This window comes from Zosterops lateralis, assembly GCF_965231275.1.
Source record: "Zosterops lateralis genome assembly, chromosome: 23".
NCBI lineage: Eukaryota > Metazoa > Chordata > Aves > Passeriformes > Zosteropidae > Zosterops > Zosterops lateralis.
The window spans coordinates 5237697-5254648 of record NC_139783.1 but is presented as its reverse complement, the minus strand read 5'-3'; positions in this window follow the sequence as shown (position 1 = coordinate 5254648).

Sequence of the window (16952 nt, the reverse complement as noted above, 5' to 3'; positions counted from 1 at the left end):
GTTTTAACAACTGGCCTATTAACAGAAAATAATCCCTGGAAATACGAGGTATGGGCCATGGAAGAGATAAAGAATACTGCCCCACCTGGTTCTCACAGATGGCAATAGAATACATTGTTTTGGTTCCATCTTGGATTGCATTCTCAGAATGGGCTCCAGGCTCCTTGCCCAGGCTCTCTCCAGAACACGCCCAGGCCAACGCTCAGCACAGAAAAGCCCCGGGAGCAGCCCCAGGCTGGCCCTGGGCAGGCTGGGGGCAAACAGCAGGGCTGGGGCTCTGCAAGGGCCCTGGGGGAGACGGGAAGGAGCAGCAGAGCAGGGGCTGATCCATCCCCACTGTGCTGGACACCCCAGGGCAGCATCCCAGGGCGTCCTCATGCACCTGCCAACAACATCCCCCCTGGGCAGCCCTGGCCTCTCCCCCAGCTCACACAGGGGCCGCATCCTTGCAGGCACAGACACGGCAGCACTGCCTCAGGAGCCCCTGTTTGCACTGCCCAGAGCAGGCCTCAGCACCCCCATGCTGTTGGGGTGGGGAGATGAACCTGAGGGAGCACAAATGCCATCAGCCCCTGGGGCCAGGAAGGGCTGGGCCACAGCAGGGAAACCACTCAGCTTTGGCGTGGCCTCTCAAGTCACACAGAGAGTTTGTTCCCATCAGCTCTGAGTTTCCTGTGCCACTGCAGACGTTGTTGCTCAGAGCCAGGGCTGCCTGGCAGCCACCCCCAAACTGCCCTCAACATTTCCTTTGCTTCACCTTGGCTTTCTTTACCTTTCCCTGGAAAATATTTCTTCCTGTGGCCTTCCCTTGTTCCCTCCCCTGCAAACAGCCCATCCCTGGTTGTCCTTTCCTCTCTGGCCCCACTCCCCATTGCAGTTCCTGAGTTGGCACCATGGGAACATCCCTTGGGGAGCAGGATCATCCTCCAAGGGCTTCAGGAATTGTCTGCAGGCTCCTGCAGTGCCTGGGGCTGCTCCCTTGCCAGAGGCACCCCAGGCCAGGGGGGCACATCTGGGCTGCTGTGTCTGGCTGTGGGGCTCCTGTTGTGGGCCATGAGGAGGAGCTGCAGAGGCTCTGCAGGACTGACAGGATGGGCTTTGGGGCTCTCAGGAGAAGCTGAGGGACCTGGGCTGCTGCACCTTCTGAAGAGGAGGCCCAGGCCTCATCCTGACACTGCTGCTAGGCTGCTTTCAGAGAATCACACAATCAGCAAGGCTGCAAATGACCTTGGACATCATCAAGTCCAAGCTGTGCCCTGACACTGCCTTGTCTCCCCTGAGCCTCCTCTTGTCCAGGAGAAACAAGCCCAGCTCCCTCAGCTGCTCCTCACAGGACTTGTGTTCCAGAGCCCTCCCCAGCCTTATTCCCTTCTCTGGACACGCTCCAGCCCCTCCATGTTGTTCCTAAATTGGGGGGCCCAGAACTGGACACAGCACTCGAGGTGCTGCCTCAAGCAGTGCCCAGCACAGGGGAAGAATCTCTGCCCTGCTCCTGCTGGCCACACTGTTCCTGATCCATAGGAGTGCCAGGGCTTGGATGAGGGACATGGTGGGCAGGGCCTGGGGACAAAGTCGAATTTCTGTCAGCCATGAAGGGTGTCTTGGGATTTCTAATAAAAATAAATGAAAAAGTTTATTCTATTCCATCTTTTGGAACCTGGTTGGGGAGGTGTTTTTTCTTTATCTGTTCTATCTCCAGGAGGGAGGGTTCAAGTGCCTTTCTGATAACAAGCCAGCTGTTAAAACCGGGCGGGGCATTGATTCTTATCCCTGTTCACCCTCCCATTCCCTCCATGGGGATCTCTTCTGTTAATGGGCCATTACAGCTCAGCAATGACAGTTAAAAAAATTTTTTTGGGTATTTTTGAATTGTTTTGGTAACAGTGTAGGGATATTTAGGAATAATTTGGGAATGTTCTTGGGAGTATTTTGGGGACATTTTGAGAAGATTCTGGAAATATTTTAGGAACATTTTGGAGACATTTTAGAAACATTCTGTGAATATTTTGGGGGCAATTAGGAATATTTTGGGGATATTTTGATGAAGTTGTTGGCATATTTCAGGGACATTTTGGGAATGTTTTGGGAACATCCCAGCAATATTTCGGGAACATTTGAGACATATTCCAGGGATATTTTGAGGATATTTTGGGGATGTTTTGAGAAGATTCTGGGAATATTTTGGGAATATTTCAGGGGCATTTATGAACCAGTTCACGCACATTATTGGGATTTTTTGGGAAACATTTCAAGGACATTTTAGATACACTCCATGAACACTTGTGGGAATTTTTTGGGAATATTTCAAGGGATTTTAGAAACATGCCATGCACATTTTTGGGAATATTCTGGGGACAGCTTGGGGAATTAGAGTATCATTCCCCACACATTTTTTGGAATTTTTCTGGAATATTTCGGGGACATTTTAGGCACCCTCGCTGCAGAACTTTGGGAATTTTTTGGGAACATTTCTGGGGAATTTTCTCTCACCTGTCTCCAAATTACCCCAAAATATCCACAAAATTACACAAAAATTACCACAAAATTCCCCAAAATATGTACTCACAAAATGCCAAATTTACCACAAAACATCCTCCAAACTTCTCCCAAAATTACACCAAAATTAGCCCAAAATATCTTGAAAATATCCCTAGAATTACCCCAAACATCCACAAAATACCCCAAAATATCCAAAAAATTACACCATGAACCTCAAATTACCTCAAAACATCCCCAAAATTACCCCAAATTAACCCAAAAAATCTCAGCAAAATTATCTCAGACCAAAATTAGCTCAAAATAGTCCCAAAATATTGCCAAAATTACCCCAAAATATTCCTCAAATTTACTCCAAAATTTTTTGAAAATAACCCCCAAACATCTCCTAAGTTACCCAAGGGGGTCTGGGAGGTGGGGGGAAAGAGAGGAGGAGGGGCAAAAATAGGTCTGGGGTGTCACAGGGGGATTTTGGGGGGTTCTGAAGGTTCCAAAATGGGTCTGGGGGTGTCCCAGGGGGGTCCTGGAGCATCCCCAAATGGGCCTTGGGTCTCTGGGTGTCCCCAAATGGGTCTGGGGATTCCCAAGTGTGTCCCACCCAAGTGTCCTCACATGGGTCTGGGACAGAGTCCCAAGGGGTTCCAGAGAGGTTTTGGGAGTCCCCAAATGGGCCAGGGGTCTCAGAGGGTCCTCAAATGGATGTGGGGGTGTCCCAAGGGGGTCTTTAAGGAAATTGGGGGTGTCCCAAAGGGCTCCTCAAATGGGTGTGGGGGGGTCCCAGGTACCCCCAAAGGGTCTGGGGTGTCAGGAGTGCCCCAAATGCGTCTGGGGGAATCCCAGGGGAGTCTTGGGGGTCTCAAGTGTCTCCAAAAGAATCTGGGGTCCCCACGAGATACCCCAAATGGGTCTGGAGGTGTCCCAAGGAGGGCCTAGAAAAGTTTGGGGGGGTCCCAAGAGGGTTTTGGGGGGGATCCCAGTGAGGTTTTGGGACTCCCCAAATGGGTCTGGGGGTTCCCAAGTGTCCCCAAAAGAGTCTGGGGTCTCCCAAAGAGATTTCAGGGGCTCCCAGGTGTGTCCCAGGTGTCCCCAAAAGGCTCTGGGGTCTCCCCCCCTTCACCTTGGGTCACCTGGGCAGGGGCTTGGGCAGGATCTTTCCATCACTTGCTACACTTGGGACTTGGCCCCTGCTTGACAAAAAGGCTGATGGAGCTCACAGGCTCCTTCTGGAGAGCAGCTGGCCCTGCAGGATTCCTCTGTGCAGGAGAGTTCCTGCAGTCACAGACTTGCTTTTGATAAATATCATGGCCTGAGCATGGAGTTGGCTTTTTCCCTGCAGTGAATTTAATATTCTGGGTTCGTTTTCCAAAACTCTCTGTCAGAGAGGGCTCACTGAAATGATTTCTCTGCTCCCAAGACATGCAAATTACTTTCTTTTGACATTTTTTTACCCTTTTCCCTCTTTGTTGTTTATACAAGAGTTTGGTTTTCACTGTTGAGGAGCAGGCTATCCCAAAATATGCCAGGACTTTGGAGGAGTGGTTTTATGGAGATGATGGCTCTGGGCTGGGAGCCACACTTCCCAGCTCTGGCCCCAACTTTAGTACCTGCTCTACAGAAATCAACGTTTTCCCAGACACCTTGGGTTTGGAGTTCCCCAACTGGAGGCCATCAAATGCTGCTCTTCAGAGCCTGCACATCTTCCCCCTAAAATCAGATGGAGATAAATGGGTCAAATCTTTCCAAGAATCTCTTTGAACACAGCACCTCAAAATAGAAAGCCTTACTTTCCCTAAGAGAATCTATTTCCAACTAATACCTCTTTCCCACAATGAAAATAATCTGATGATCTATAAAAAGCAGTTTTTTGTCCAAAGTATTGCCCTTTAAATTTTATCAGCACTACCACTGATAAGAAAAAGATAAGATAAGAGATAAGAAAAAGTTCAAAAGGAATTACTGTAAATTTTCTGAGTCATCATGGAGTCAAAAGAACTGGAACCAGATTTGGGGTGAACGAATGGGGCATTAAACTTCCAAATAAATTTTTGCTGAAAAACAGACTTTCACCTTAAAATACAATTATTAAAAAAAAACAAACCCAAAACAACAACAACAACAACAACAACAACAACAACAACAAAAACTAAAGGAAGGGAAAATTGACAAAATTAAGACCTGCAAAACTATCAATGACTCTGCTGACTGAGCTCTCCATTTGATCTATCCTTTAAGTTATTTTCCCAAAGGATCAGCACAGAGCCTGCCAGCAGCAGTAACCTCCTGTGACACACAAAATTATGTTGCAATCAGGAATTCTTTCAAGGGCTGCAGCCCAAGCACGTCCGTGGTTTCAAAGGAAACAGTGCAATTCAACTACCTACAGGTACTAAACAGAGGGGTGGGGTTTTAATTGTGGGACACCGTGATGGCAGGAATAAGACCTTTCTTATATGAAAGGAGATGGAAAAGAATACTGTTTAAAAAATGCTGATGAGGACTTTGAGAGATCAAGCTCTAAGTGACTGTGGTGTTTGACACCTTGATCAGAGCTATATCCCCTTCAGATAATCTGGAAAATCTTTGAGGCTGATTATGGGCTGTGATAAATTCATCTGAAATACACTGTTCCGACATTTAATACTGATAAAGTACTGATAAAAGTCATGTAATGAAAACAGTATTGAAAAAGAAAACTGCAAAATCATCAGAGACAAGCATATGCCCCTGCAGAAAACTGAGAAAGTTCTCAAAGTTAAAAAACCTTTACTGACATGGGAAGAAATAAAAACCAACTTAATTCAATTTTACGCTCTTGAATGGTTCAAATTCAAAATTCAGAGTATAGGTTGGAAAATCAATCAAGAAAGTCTGTTCTGGTCAAACTCCTGGAGTTCAGCAAGCACCTAGAGACTTTCAGCAATCCATCCACAGGTTTTGAAAACCAATGCACAGGGACTGAGAAATCCAGAGACAAGTCTGTTCCAGTGTCTTTGCAGCCTTCGCTGGGAAATCCATGGCCAGCCCCAAGGCCCTGCAAGACCCAGTTATCAACAATCTAAAATTCACACCCTCAACTTGCAGCTGCTCATTTCCCCAGAAACTGAGTTCATTTCTCTTCAGTGCATGCACAGATAGTCATGGCAATGAAGCATTAAAGAGAAGAATATCTCCCAAGGACAATCAGGCAAGTCAAAACCATTGCAGAACTCCAAAGTGAGGAAGTGCAGAGTGGTGCCCTGAGCCAGGCTGGCTGCTGCAGGGCTCTGGGACACAATCACAGAACAACTTGGGGCAGGAGGGGCCTCAGGAGGTGCCGCAGCCCAACCTCCAGAGCACGGCAGGGGCAGCTGAGGGATCAGACCAGGCTGCTCAGGGCTTTATCCAGCAGGGCTCTGAGCAACCCCAGTCATGGAGACGGCACCACCTCTGTGGGGAGCTGCTGCAGTGCTGAGCTTTCCTTGTGCTCAGCTTCAGGAGCAGCCTGGACTGCTCTGATTTCTATTTATGCCACTTCAGTTACGGCCCCCAAGCCTCCATCTTAAATCTATGGTTCTAAAGAATTCATCTCTTGTATGTAAACCACAAAGTTTACATTTGCATTTTAAAATACAGTACTCGACACAGAGTACAAACCTGTACACTGGAGCAGAAAATGCCCTGAGTACAGAATAATTTCCTCTTCATACTGCTCCTGGGTCTTGTGGCTGAGCTGACAGACTGCACTGCTGCCAGACTTCTAGTCTAGTTGCTGCTCGGGCCACCTCTTTTCTCAAGAAACAGCTGGATGCAAATGGCAAGAGATGAGGCACATTCAAAGTGCTGCAAAGACAAGTGAAGTCATTTAGTAACTTTCAGGTTAAAGAAACAAGAGTCCAGTCCTGTGAAATCTGCCAACAGCTGCTCATGTGCCCAGGAATTCTGAGCTCGTCTCCCCCTGCCCTGCTGGCCCAGCCCCATCCCGCTGCCGCTGTTTCTTTGGCGCTGCCTTGAGGCTTTTTGCTGCTCTGTGACCCCACACTGCCCTGCCCTGCTGGGACATCCCTGCCATTCCAGCTGCCACTGCACAGCTTCTGATCCCATCCACCAGCCCGGGATTTTTTCCACTGTTCCAGCTTGGTGCTCTCAGGGTCCCAAGAGATTGGACTGCCCCGGGCTTTGTGAAACAATGCCTCCCAAGGTTCCTGGTTGTGTTTGCTATTAATGCTGCAGTTGTTGTTGTTTGTTTGCCTTGTTATATAGACTAGTAAAGAACTGTTCTTCTGAACCTCATCCCTCTGCCTGAAAGCCCCTTTCCTTTTCTAAATTATAATCATTTGGAGGGAGGGGGTTTGAATTCTCCATTTCTAGGGAGGCCCTGCCCCTCCCCAGCAGATCCCTGTCTTTCAAACAAAGACAGCCTTTCATGTGTCCTCAGTACTCCTAGCATGCATCCTTGTAATTCCTTAAATCTGCTCATTTAGCACAGTCCTGGTGTTCTGTTAGGCCAGGAGACCTGTTAGAAATAACTGTGTAGTTCTTGGCTTTCACACTTATATCTTGGCTTTTGCAAATTATTTTGACACAGTGCAGTTTGTAATCTCTTTTAAACTGCTTTTGATAGAGTCTAATTTGTCAGCCTTTAGCAGTTAATACCCTAATCCCTGTGGAGATTGCATATTTCAGTGTGATAAATGTATTACAGTTTATGGTATTGCAAAATATTGAAATAGAGTATATTATAAAACTATAAATATATAGTATAAAGACAATATTCATAAACAGAAATAAATACAAATATAAACAACAATATAAATATACAATTTAATAGATTATATAAATACTAAAAAATTAAAATCTGCTAACTATCTTTGCAGAAGTGACTATAGTTAGGAAATAACGACTGATGCCTGTATTTCTGTAACTGACTGACAATAGTGAAATGGCGAATGTTGATTGAAAGAAAAACGTTGGCTAAAATGTCTGGATGATAAGATAAGATAACATTGAAAAAAAAACCCTGGCAAATAACACAGAAAGAGCCAGGAGGAATCCACCACTGACCCTTTGGCCATCAATAACTGCCAAACCACAGACCAGGTGACCTCGAGAGGAAATAAAACACAAAAGTCTCAAAATCACATCTGAATCATGGCACATCCTTTAGAAAGATGACGTCAAGGGTCGAACTAAGCTAAAGAATTCCCAGAAAATGTGCACACAAAGGAATGTTTAAATGTGTATAGTCTTCATGAATATGCATTTGACCAATAGCCTTGGGTTGCAATGCAAGATGGAACCAAAATTATTTTATTCAATTCCCATCTGTTAAAACCAGGTGGGGCAGTGTTCTTTATCTCTTCCATGACCCATCCGTCATAAATCCAGGGATTATCTTCTGTTAATGGCCCAGCTGTTAAAACCAGGTGGGGCAGTGTTCTTTATCTCTTCCACAACCCAACCTCCCTCCAGGGGCTTATCTTCTGTTAATGGGCCATTGATGCTCACTGCATGACTGATAAAAGTAAATCATCCCATTGTGAGATGCTTCTCCCACAGGGAGGAGCCAAGCATTCCTACCTGGATATAAACCACACCAGAAGCAGCCTGTTTCCACTGGATTCCCAGAGGAGCACCAGACCCATCTAGATCACCCCTGAACAGGAAAATTACACCCTTCTACAAGGTCGTTGCTTCAAGAAAAGCACATCTGTCACTGCCGGAGGACGGCAGCCACAAACACCCTGACTAACTGGGTGTCAGGTTGTATTCTGACTCTGTCAGTGTTGTGTTTTGTTTTTTTTTTTTTTTGTTTGCTACTGCATTTATAGTTTAACATTTTACTTTAGGCTGCGATGAAGAGGAAGATGACCCAGGATATCCAGGCAGGTGAGGAGGAAGTCAGTGCCCCTTTCCCCCTCTCTCCTGCTCCATCTCCCAGCCCAGCACGGCCCCCGGCTGCAAGAGAACCCTGCTGCCAACACCGTCCTGCTGGGGATGGACCGAGGGGATCTCCTTCCCCTTCCCTCTGGCACGGAGGCAAATCCCATCCTCTCCTTGTCCTTACTCCTCCAGACAGGGAGCTGAGGATGGAGACCAGGGAGGATAAATCCCTGCAGCAGAACCTCATGCAAGGGGCCGTTTTGAGCCGCCCCACAGTGCAAGAATCCAATGGGGAGGAAAAGCCCCAGAGATCCCGCAGGGGGAGGGGCTCCAAACCCATCCCAGGGTGCTCTAAAGAGGAAAGACCCACCCAGTGCCAGGAAGGTGGACAGAGCTTCAGCCGGGGCTCTGAGCTGGTTCATGAGCAGCTTCATGATGGGGAGAAGCCCCACAAGTGCTTGGAGTGTGGGAAGAGCTTCAGCCGGAGAGACCACCTGATCAGACACCAGAGGATCCACACTGGGGAGAGGCCCTATGAGTGTCCCCAGTGTGGGAAGAGGTTTCAGACCAGCTCAGATCTCCTCCAGCACCAGCGCTTTCACACTGATGAGAGGCCCTTTCGGTGCCCTGACTGCAGGAAGGGCTTCAAGCAAAACTCTCACCTCGTCACCCACCGGCGCATCCACACTGGGGAGAGGCCCCACGAGTGTGGGGAATGTGGGATGAGCTTCAGTGACAGATCCAGCCTGATCCGCCACCAGAGGATCCACACCAGGGAACGGCCCTACCAGTGTGAGCAGTGTGGGAAGAGCTTCAGCCACAGATCCGCCTTGATCCGCCACCAGAACACCCACGCTGAGGAAAGGCCATACAAGTGTGGGGAATGTGGGAAGGGCTTCAACCAGAGGGGCCACCTGATCATCCACCAAATGAGCCACACTGGGGAGAGGCCCTACAAGTGTTCTGAGTGTGGGAAGAGGTTTCAGACCAGCTCCAATCTCCTCAGGCACCAGCGGATTCACACTGATGAGAAGCCATTTTTCTGCCCCGACTGCAGGAAGGGCTTCAAGCACAACTTCACCCTAGTCAGGCACCGGCGCATCCACACTGGGGAGAGGCCCCACGAGTGTCCCCAGTGTGGGAAGACCTTCACTAGGAGCTTTACCCTGACCCAACACCAACAGAGGCATCGGTGAGGGAACCCCTGCGAGTGCCCTGACTGTGTGCACTTCATGTAGGTCCCCAACTCCCTCCCCCATCAGAGGACCCACATTTTTCAGAGCCATGGTGACGCACATTTACCATGACCCATGCAGGGAGTACACCTGTCTCTTTCCCTGTCCCTGGAATTGATGGGAGTTGGAATTGAAGAATGTGAAGGTCTGGTCATGGCCTTGTCATTGTATTTGATGCCATCTCATGTCATTGCCAGCATCAGGAAAGAGACTGTCTCTCTCTCTCAAGGAGAAGGGTTGTCCGTTCCAGGCAGGAGGAAATACGTGGCCGGGAAGTGCCAGTCGATGTTTTTGTAATTTTCACTGACTATGGTTTATCTTATTCTTTTTGTTTCCACTATTGTTTCTGTTCCTCTTTGTTCTTATCTTGTTGCTGTTCCCAGTAAATTGTTCTTATCCCAGCCTGGGGTCTTTGCCTTTTGTACTTTCAGTGGGAGGCTGGAAGGCAGCGAGGGGCGGCACGGTTTTAGCGGGAACAGGAAATTGGGGAATCCCATTCCTAAAGCCCAGCCCGGGGAAACTGAGCATCACAGCTGGTGCCAGCCCTGGCTGCCCTGGCAACAGCCTTGGGAGCGGGTCCCTGGCTGGGGACTGTGGGAACCTCTTCCCTCTGGGGCCCAGGGACAGGACTGCAGGGAATGGCTGGAGCTGCTGCCACTCCCTGCTCCAAGTGCCTCCTTCCAGCCGGGCTCTGGGGTTGCTGGGGCTGCTCTGGGCTCTGCCAGGGCTCTGCTGGGTCTCAGCAGATCCTTTAGAGGAACATCTGACCAGCCCCTGACCCCATTCCATTTTATTCTCTCCACTTTGGAGTTGGCCTGCTGGGTTTGACATGGAAATTGGCAGTGTCTCCCCATTCTTCACTCCACCCCTCATTTGTACCACATATTAACACCTGCAAATAGCCTCATTTATCTGGTGGGGAAAATGTGAGGTGGAGAATGTTAATAGGATTTTGTTTTCACAAACCCTGCGATGGTAAAGAAAAGTGAGGTTTGTCATTTTGGTGTGGTACTAGGTGTTGGGATTTGAGGGTTTATTTCTTGTTCTAATTATTCATTAGTATTACTTTTCATTGGTAAGACTTTTAAATCTTAGACATTCTTAAGAGTGGCTGGATATCACTCATTGGGAAAATTCTTGTGCTTTTCCCACCAAGATTAAACTGTACAAGCAACTCCATGTAGCCAGTGGATTCTAAAGATGGAAAATCCTGTTAATGGTGGGTTTGGTGTGGTTTGGAGCTGGGGAAGGGTCTCATCCCCTCCCGGAGGTGCCCCAAGGCCGCTCTGCTGCCACGTCTGCACTGGCGGCCCCTCAGGGCTGCCCTGCCCTGGGGACATGGTGGGACCCCCCTCCTGCCAGGGCTGAGGCTCCTCATGGCCCCTCACAGCCCTTCATGGCCCCACAGAACCTCTCCTGGCTACTCATGGCATCTCACAGCCCTTCATGGCTCCTCATTTTCCCTCACAGCCTCTACACTCCCTCAGTTTCTCACAGTCCTTCACATCTTTTCATGGCCCCTCACAGCCCCTCACGGCCCCTCACAGCCCCAGGCATGGGGCTCCTCCCAAAGGAGGAGGGGTCGGGCCCTGCTTGTTCTCCTTTCATTTGGGTCCCTTCACAGCCCTGAGGAAAGAAAGGCTGCAATGGAGCCTTTCCCCAGCCTTTCCCTCTGGGTTCATTGCGGCTGAAGCTCTGTGCTGGCGCTGGCCCCAGCGCCAACATCCCCGCAGCCCCGCAGGCCTTTGGTGTCCCCCCGTGTCCATTCCCTGTCCCCGAGTCCCGCCCGGCTCTGGCAGCAGCAGGAGCCGCAGCGCAGCGGGCGCCGGCCCGGCCCAGCCGGGGCTCCCGGGCAGGAGCAGCAGCAGCGCCGGCCCCTTCCCACCTGCTCCTGCCTCGCCTTCCAAGGCCTTTGTCCACCTCAAGTCGGCACTAGAGCAACAATCACCCACCAACAGCCCTGATTGCTCAGGGCCCGCCTGTGCTGCCCTGACCCAGCCTGCAGAGAAAGAAAGGATCGGCTTCCAGCGCTGTTTCCAGCACTGTTTTACTCCCCCTGAGGTGACAGCAGGAGGTGCTGCGCCTTTGCCTTGGCAATTGTAGATTATAGCTGCTCTTGCCCCTCTTCTGGTGGCCACTTGAATGTTATCAGTAAAACTGCAATTGCCCTTTTTGATCAGTGCCACCCAGAGGTGCTTTTATGATAGGAAACTCAGGCATCATGAGTAGCAGATCTCCAAATGTTCACAAGTCCCTGAGCACAAAGTTGAGGAGAATTAAAGCCACACAGGCCACATTTGCAGCACTCAAACACAGCCCTGTTGCTGCTGCTGCTGCTGAAATAGAATCAACTGGCAGAGACCATCACAGAAATTGCCTCTGCAGTGACAAATAAAATGAAAAAAATCCACCAGGGGAAAGAGAAACCAGAACTCCTTGACTCCCTTCATTGCTTCCTCCGAGCAGCAGCAGCAGCAAGTGGAGATGGGCAGAGGTATTTGCAGCTGCTGCTGATCCCAGCTGGAGCCCAGCCTGCTGCCCAGGGCCAGCGGGAACCTGAGCCCAGCCCGGGCAGCTCCCGCAGTGTCGGGAGCTCAGCGCAGGCGGGGCCAGGCCCAGAGCCCCGGGCACGGCCGCCCATTGCGGGGCAGCGGCGCAGGCGGAATGTCCTGCGGCCCAAACCTCCTGCTCCTGCCACACAACAGCGCCCATCCTTCTCCCCCTGCTCCTCCTCTCCCAGCACGCCACCAATTCCAGCTCCCAGGAGCCTTCCCAAGACAGGGCTCAGGCTCCTCTTTCAGCCTGAGTGTCCCTGCAGAGGAACAGGGCATCTTTCAGGCACTTCCACAAGCTCAGGCTTCTCATTTCATGAGGCATCTGGAAGGAAAATGGCCTTTTGCAGAAACACAACAGCAGAGGGAATGGATTAGAAATGATTAGAAAAAATGACCCTTCTTCCAGACAAAGTCCACCAAGTCATTCTCCTTTTGCATTTCTCCTTTTCAGATTCTTTCAGGCGTCTATTCGGACAGGTTCAGCTTGTTCTGGTTCTTACCATGAACTGGTTGTGCTCTTGATTTGGATCAATGCATGAGATGTAGAATCATCTAAACTGAACACAGAAAGAAGCTCTCTCTGTCAGCCCATTTTCATGCTCAAGATCCCTTTTCAGGTATCCATGGGCATGTTGGAATGATTATCACACAACTCTCCACTCCTGGTTGCAGCCTCTGGAGATTCTTTCTCTGCATTCAGCCAGCCTTGTATTCTCTAACGACTCCAGATACCCAGTCATGTTTTCTTAGGGTAGAACAGTAACAATGAAAACCTCACCAATGGCACAACTCCTCAGCCCATCAGGAAAAAAAAGGACAAGTTGTAAGGTTCTCCAAATATTTGACCTGCTTTGCTGCAGGAGTTGTGCTGCACTCCTGGTGTGGAAAGCCAAGAGAAGCTGCAGTTGGTGGCACATCTTGTGACAAAAGTTTGACCTCATTCTCCAGGGAAGGTTCTTAAAAAGAGCAGACGAGACAGTGGAGAAAATTCCTGAAAAATTGAAACAGCTTTCCAGAAGTGAAATGAAAATGGAAAGAAACAATCCAAGATGTTTTCTGCTATTGATTTCTATGCTCCCATTTTCCATGTTGTCCTACTTCTCCATCCCATTCATTCCAAAAGGATCTCACCTCTAAGACCAATGACTTAGCCAGTTTTAGACACTGTAAAATACCATGAGCTACACACAGTTTGCCTTCCCCTGTTCTTGTTGGAAAGCAATGCTGGAGCCACAAGTGCAGGGCTTGGGTCAGGCACGAATCCTCCAGGCAGGGAATGTGCCCTGACAGTGTGTGAGCCTGAGCAGGGCCAATGGCCAGCAGCGTTGCTGTGCTCAGGTTCCATGGAAGCATCCCAGGAGCAGCTGCTGAGGTCAGGAGCCATGGCAGGCACCAGGCTGCTCCAAAGGCCCTTGGCAGGGTGGGCTCCTGGGCTGGCTCTGTGTGCCAGGAGCCGGCAGCGCTGGGTGCAGGGAGCCCAGGGAGGGCACAGAAATGCTGGGCTGGGAAATGCTGGGGGGGACAGCGAGATGGGCGTGTGCAGCCGGCCAGGGCACAGCAGCAGCACGCACAGGGGGCACAGCCTGCAGGACACATGGCCAAGGGCTGGGCAGGGCTGGCAGAGCCACAGGCACCCAGGCCTTTGTCCCCTGGGCTCTGGCAGCGCCTCTGGAGGCCCCACAGGAGGAACTTTCCTTTCAGGGCCTGCACTTTGCTCCTCCCTGGCCTCTCCCTGAGGAGGCTGGCAGGGCTTGCAGTTTGCTGACATTTGTCCTTGCTGCCCCTGCCATCCCACTGGCCCACAACGAGCCCCGAGGCACCCGGGAGGGACAGGCCCTGCTGTGCCAGGCCTGGGCTCAGGGCTTGGCCTTTCTGCTCCCTCCAGCCAAGGCAGGCCTTGCTCAGCACTGCAGTTCCTGCTGCTGTGCCCCAAGCTGGCTCGGCCACTGTTGGAAAGGGACTTGAGGTACCTCGATCCCCTCAGGGGGCACATGGGAGAAAACAACAAACTTCTCACCAGGGTGGAGAACAAACTTATAACTTGCAAATTTCAGAGAATGAGCTACATGGGAAATCTTAAAGCACCATGGAATTCCAGTAAATCACTTCACAAAGCATTGAGTGAGCAAACTCTGACCTGTCCAACTTACAGTTCTCCAGATTTTTAGAAGAGGTTAGTCAGGAGAAGAAAGAGAGAGAGAGAGAGAGGAGATCCACAGTCCCCCTTGGATCCAGCACCATCTCAGCTGCTGGGAGCTCTGGGGCCGTGGGATGTGTCAGTGTCACACTCGTGTCACAGCCTCACCTGCTCTGGTCCCTCTCACAGGTGGGGTTTTTGGGGTGCCAGGGGCTTGGCAGCCACTCTGGGGCTGGAGCAGAGGCTGCAGTGGCTGGGGCTGGGGCAGTGACCGTCCCACCTACACAGAACTTGGCCTGGCCCCCAAACACACCCTGGAGATGTCTGGGCCATTCATCATTTCTCTGCTCTCCAGCACCGAGGCAACGGACTGTGGCTGCAGCTCTGAGCTGGTGCCCAAGGCAGCCACCCCTGGCAATGGGGCTGCAGGGAGCTGCTCTCAGGAAACCCCCAAAAGCTGGGGAGTGCCCTAAACTGCCTCGGAAATGTGCGATATCGCAAATTCTCTTCAGGAATGTGAAATATCCAAAAACTCACTCAGTAATTGGCTCCCCTTCCTTTCATCATCCCCAAACTTGGTCTGTCTCAATCCACACCCCACCCCACCTCCCCAGTCCCAACACCAACTCATCCCGCCCCCGCCGCACATCAAGACCCCCTTCCCAAGCCCTATTTCCCGCATTTCACACCTCCAAAACCCCCTCCCACCCATCCTGCCCCACCCAATGCTCACCTCATCCCTCCTGATTTGCATCCCACTTCACCCAATCCCCTTCCAATCACATTCCACCCTGAGGGGCTGTGGAATCAATTTTAGAAGTAATTTTGGGGTGGGATTGAGTTTCCAGTGGCATTGAGTAGTTTTGAGGTGACAGATCGAACCTTCTCGTCTCTTTGAGTACAAAGACATCGAGAAAATTACACCACATACCCCCAAACCACCAAATGCTCCAAAGTATCTCCCTGAATCCCAGATTCACTGGAAACACTAGTAAAAAGTGAGGCTTTAGATGTCTTTCATGAGTTTATTGATTTTTATCCAAATTTTGTCTATTTTAAAGGGATGAAAATTAATCAAAAGAGTATTAGGGAAAACCAAAAAAAAAGACCACCAGACCAGTGTCTTCCCAAAAGAGATTACAGTGAGTGTTGGTCATCAGGGCTCTGCCAAATGTGGGTCCTCCAATGAAAGATGGAGTTGGAGCAGAGCACAAAGCTCTTCCCACAGTTGGGGCACTCTCAGGGCTTCCCTTTCTGGTGCTTCTGTTGGTGTTGGGTCAAGTGAGAGTGCTGGGTGAAGCTCTTCCCACACTGGGGACACTCGTGGGGCCTCTCCCCAGTGTGGATGCGCCGGTGGGTGACGAGGTGGGAGTTGTACTTGAAGCCCTTCTTGCAGTCGGGGCAGCGGAAGGGCCTCTCCTCTCTGTGAATCCGCTGGTGCAGGAGAAGATTGGAGCTGGTCTTAAACCCCTTCCCACACTCAGAACACTCATAGGGCCTCTCCCCAGTGTGGCTCATTTGGTGTCTGATCAGCTGGCCCCTCTGGTTGAAGCCCTTCTCACATTCCCCACACTTGTATGGCCTTTCCTCAGCATGGGTGTTCTGGTGGTGGATCAGGCTGGAGCGTTGGCTGAAGCTCTTCCCACACTGCTCACACTCATAGGGCCGTTCCCTGGTGTGGATCCTCTGGTGGCTGATCAGGTGGGACCTTGTGCTGAAACTCATCCCACATTCCCCACACTCGTGGGGCCTCTCCCCAGTGTGGATGCGCCAGTGGGTGATGAGGTGGAAGTTGTACTTGAAGCCCTTCCAGCAGTCGGGGCAGCGGAAGGGCCTCTCATCAGTGTGAATCTGCTGGTGCCTGAGGAGATGGGAGCTGGTCTGAAACCTCTTCCCACACTGGGGACACTCATAGGGCCTCTCCCCAGTGTGGATCCTCTGGTGTCTGATCAGTTGGGACCTCCGGCTGAAGCTTTTCCCACCATCCAAGCACTTGTGGGGTTTCTCCCCATCATGAAGCTGCTCATGGACCAGCTCAGAGCCCCGGCTGAAGCTCTGTCCACCTTCCCGGCTCAGGATGGGTCTTTGCTCCTCAGAGAACCCTTGGATGGGTTTGGAGCCCCTCCTCCTAAGGGATCTCCGGGGCTTTTCCTCCCCATTGGATTTGGTTGCCTTGGAGCTCCTCAAAATGGCTTCATCCATAAGGTTCTGCCGTGGTGATTTGTCCTCCCTGGTCTCCATCCTCAGCTCCTTGTCTGGGGGAAGAAGGACAATGAGAGGATGGGATTTGCCTCTGTGCCAGAGGGAAGGGGAAGGAGATCCCCTCAGTCCATCCCCGGCAGGACAGTGTTGGCAGTGAGGTTGTCCTGCAGCCAGGGGCCATGCTGGGCTGGGAGATGAAGCAGGCGAGAGAGGGAAAGGGGCACTGACTTCCTCCTCACATTCCTGGCTCTCCTGGGGCATCTTCCTCAAAGCCTACTCCTCCATCCAGCCAAGGTTTGAGAATGGGAAATCCTGGTTGGGGGAAAAACAAGGGATGAGCATGTTGAGTTTGAAGGTCCCTCTGCAAGAGCCCAGGGGACAAAGGCCTGTTTGAAGGTCCCAAGTCCATCTCTAGAAGTCACTGCCCATCTGGGTTCCATAAAAACCTCCCAAACACCAAGATGCAGC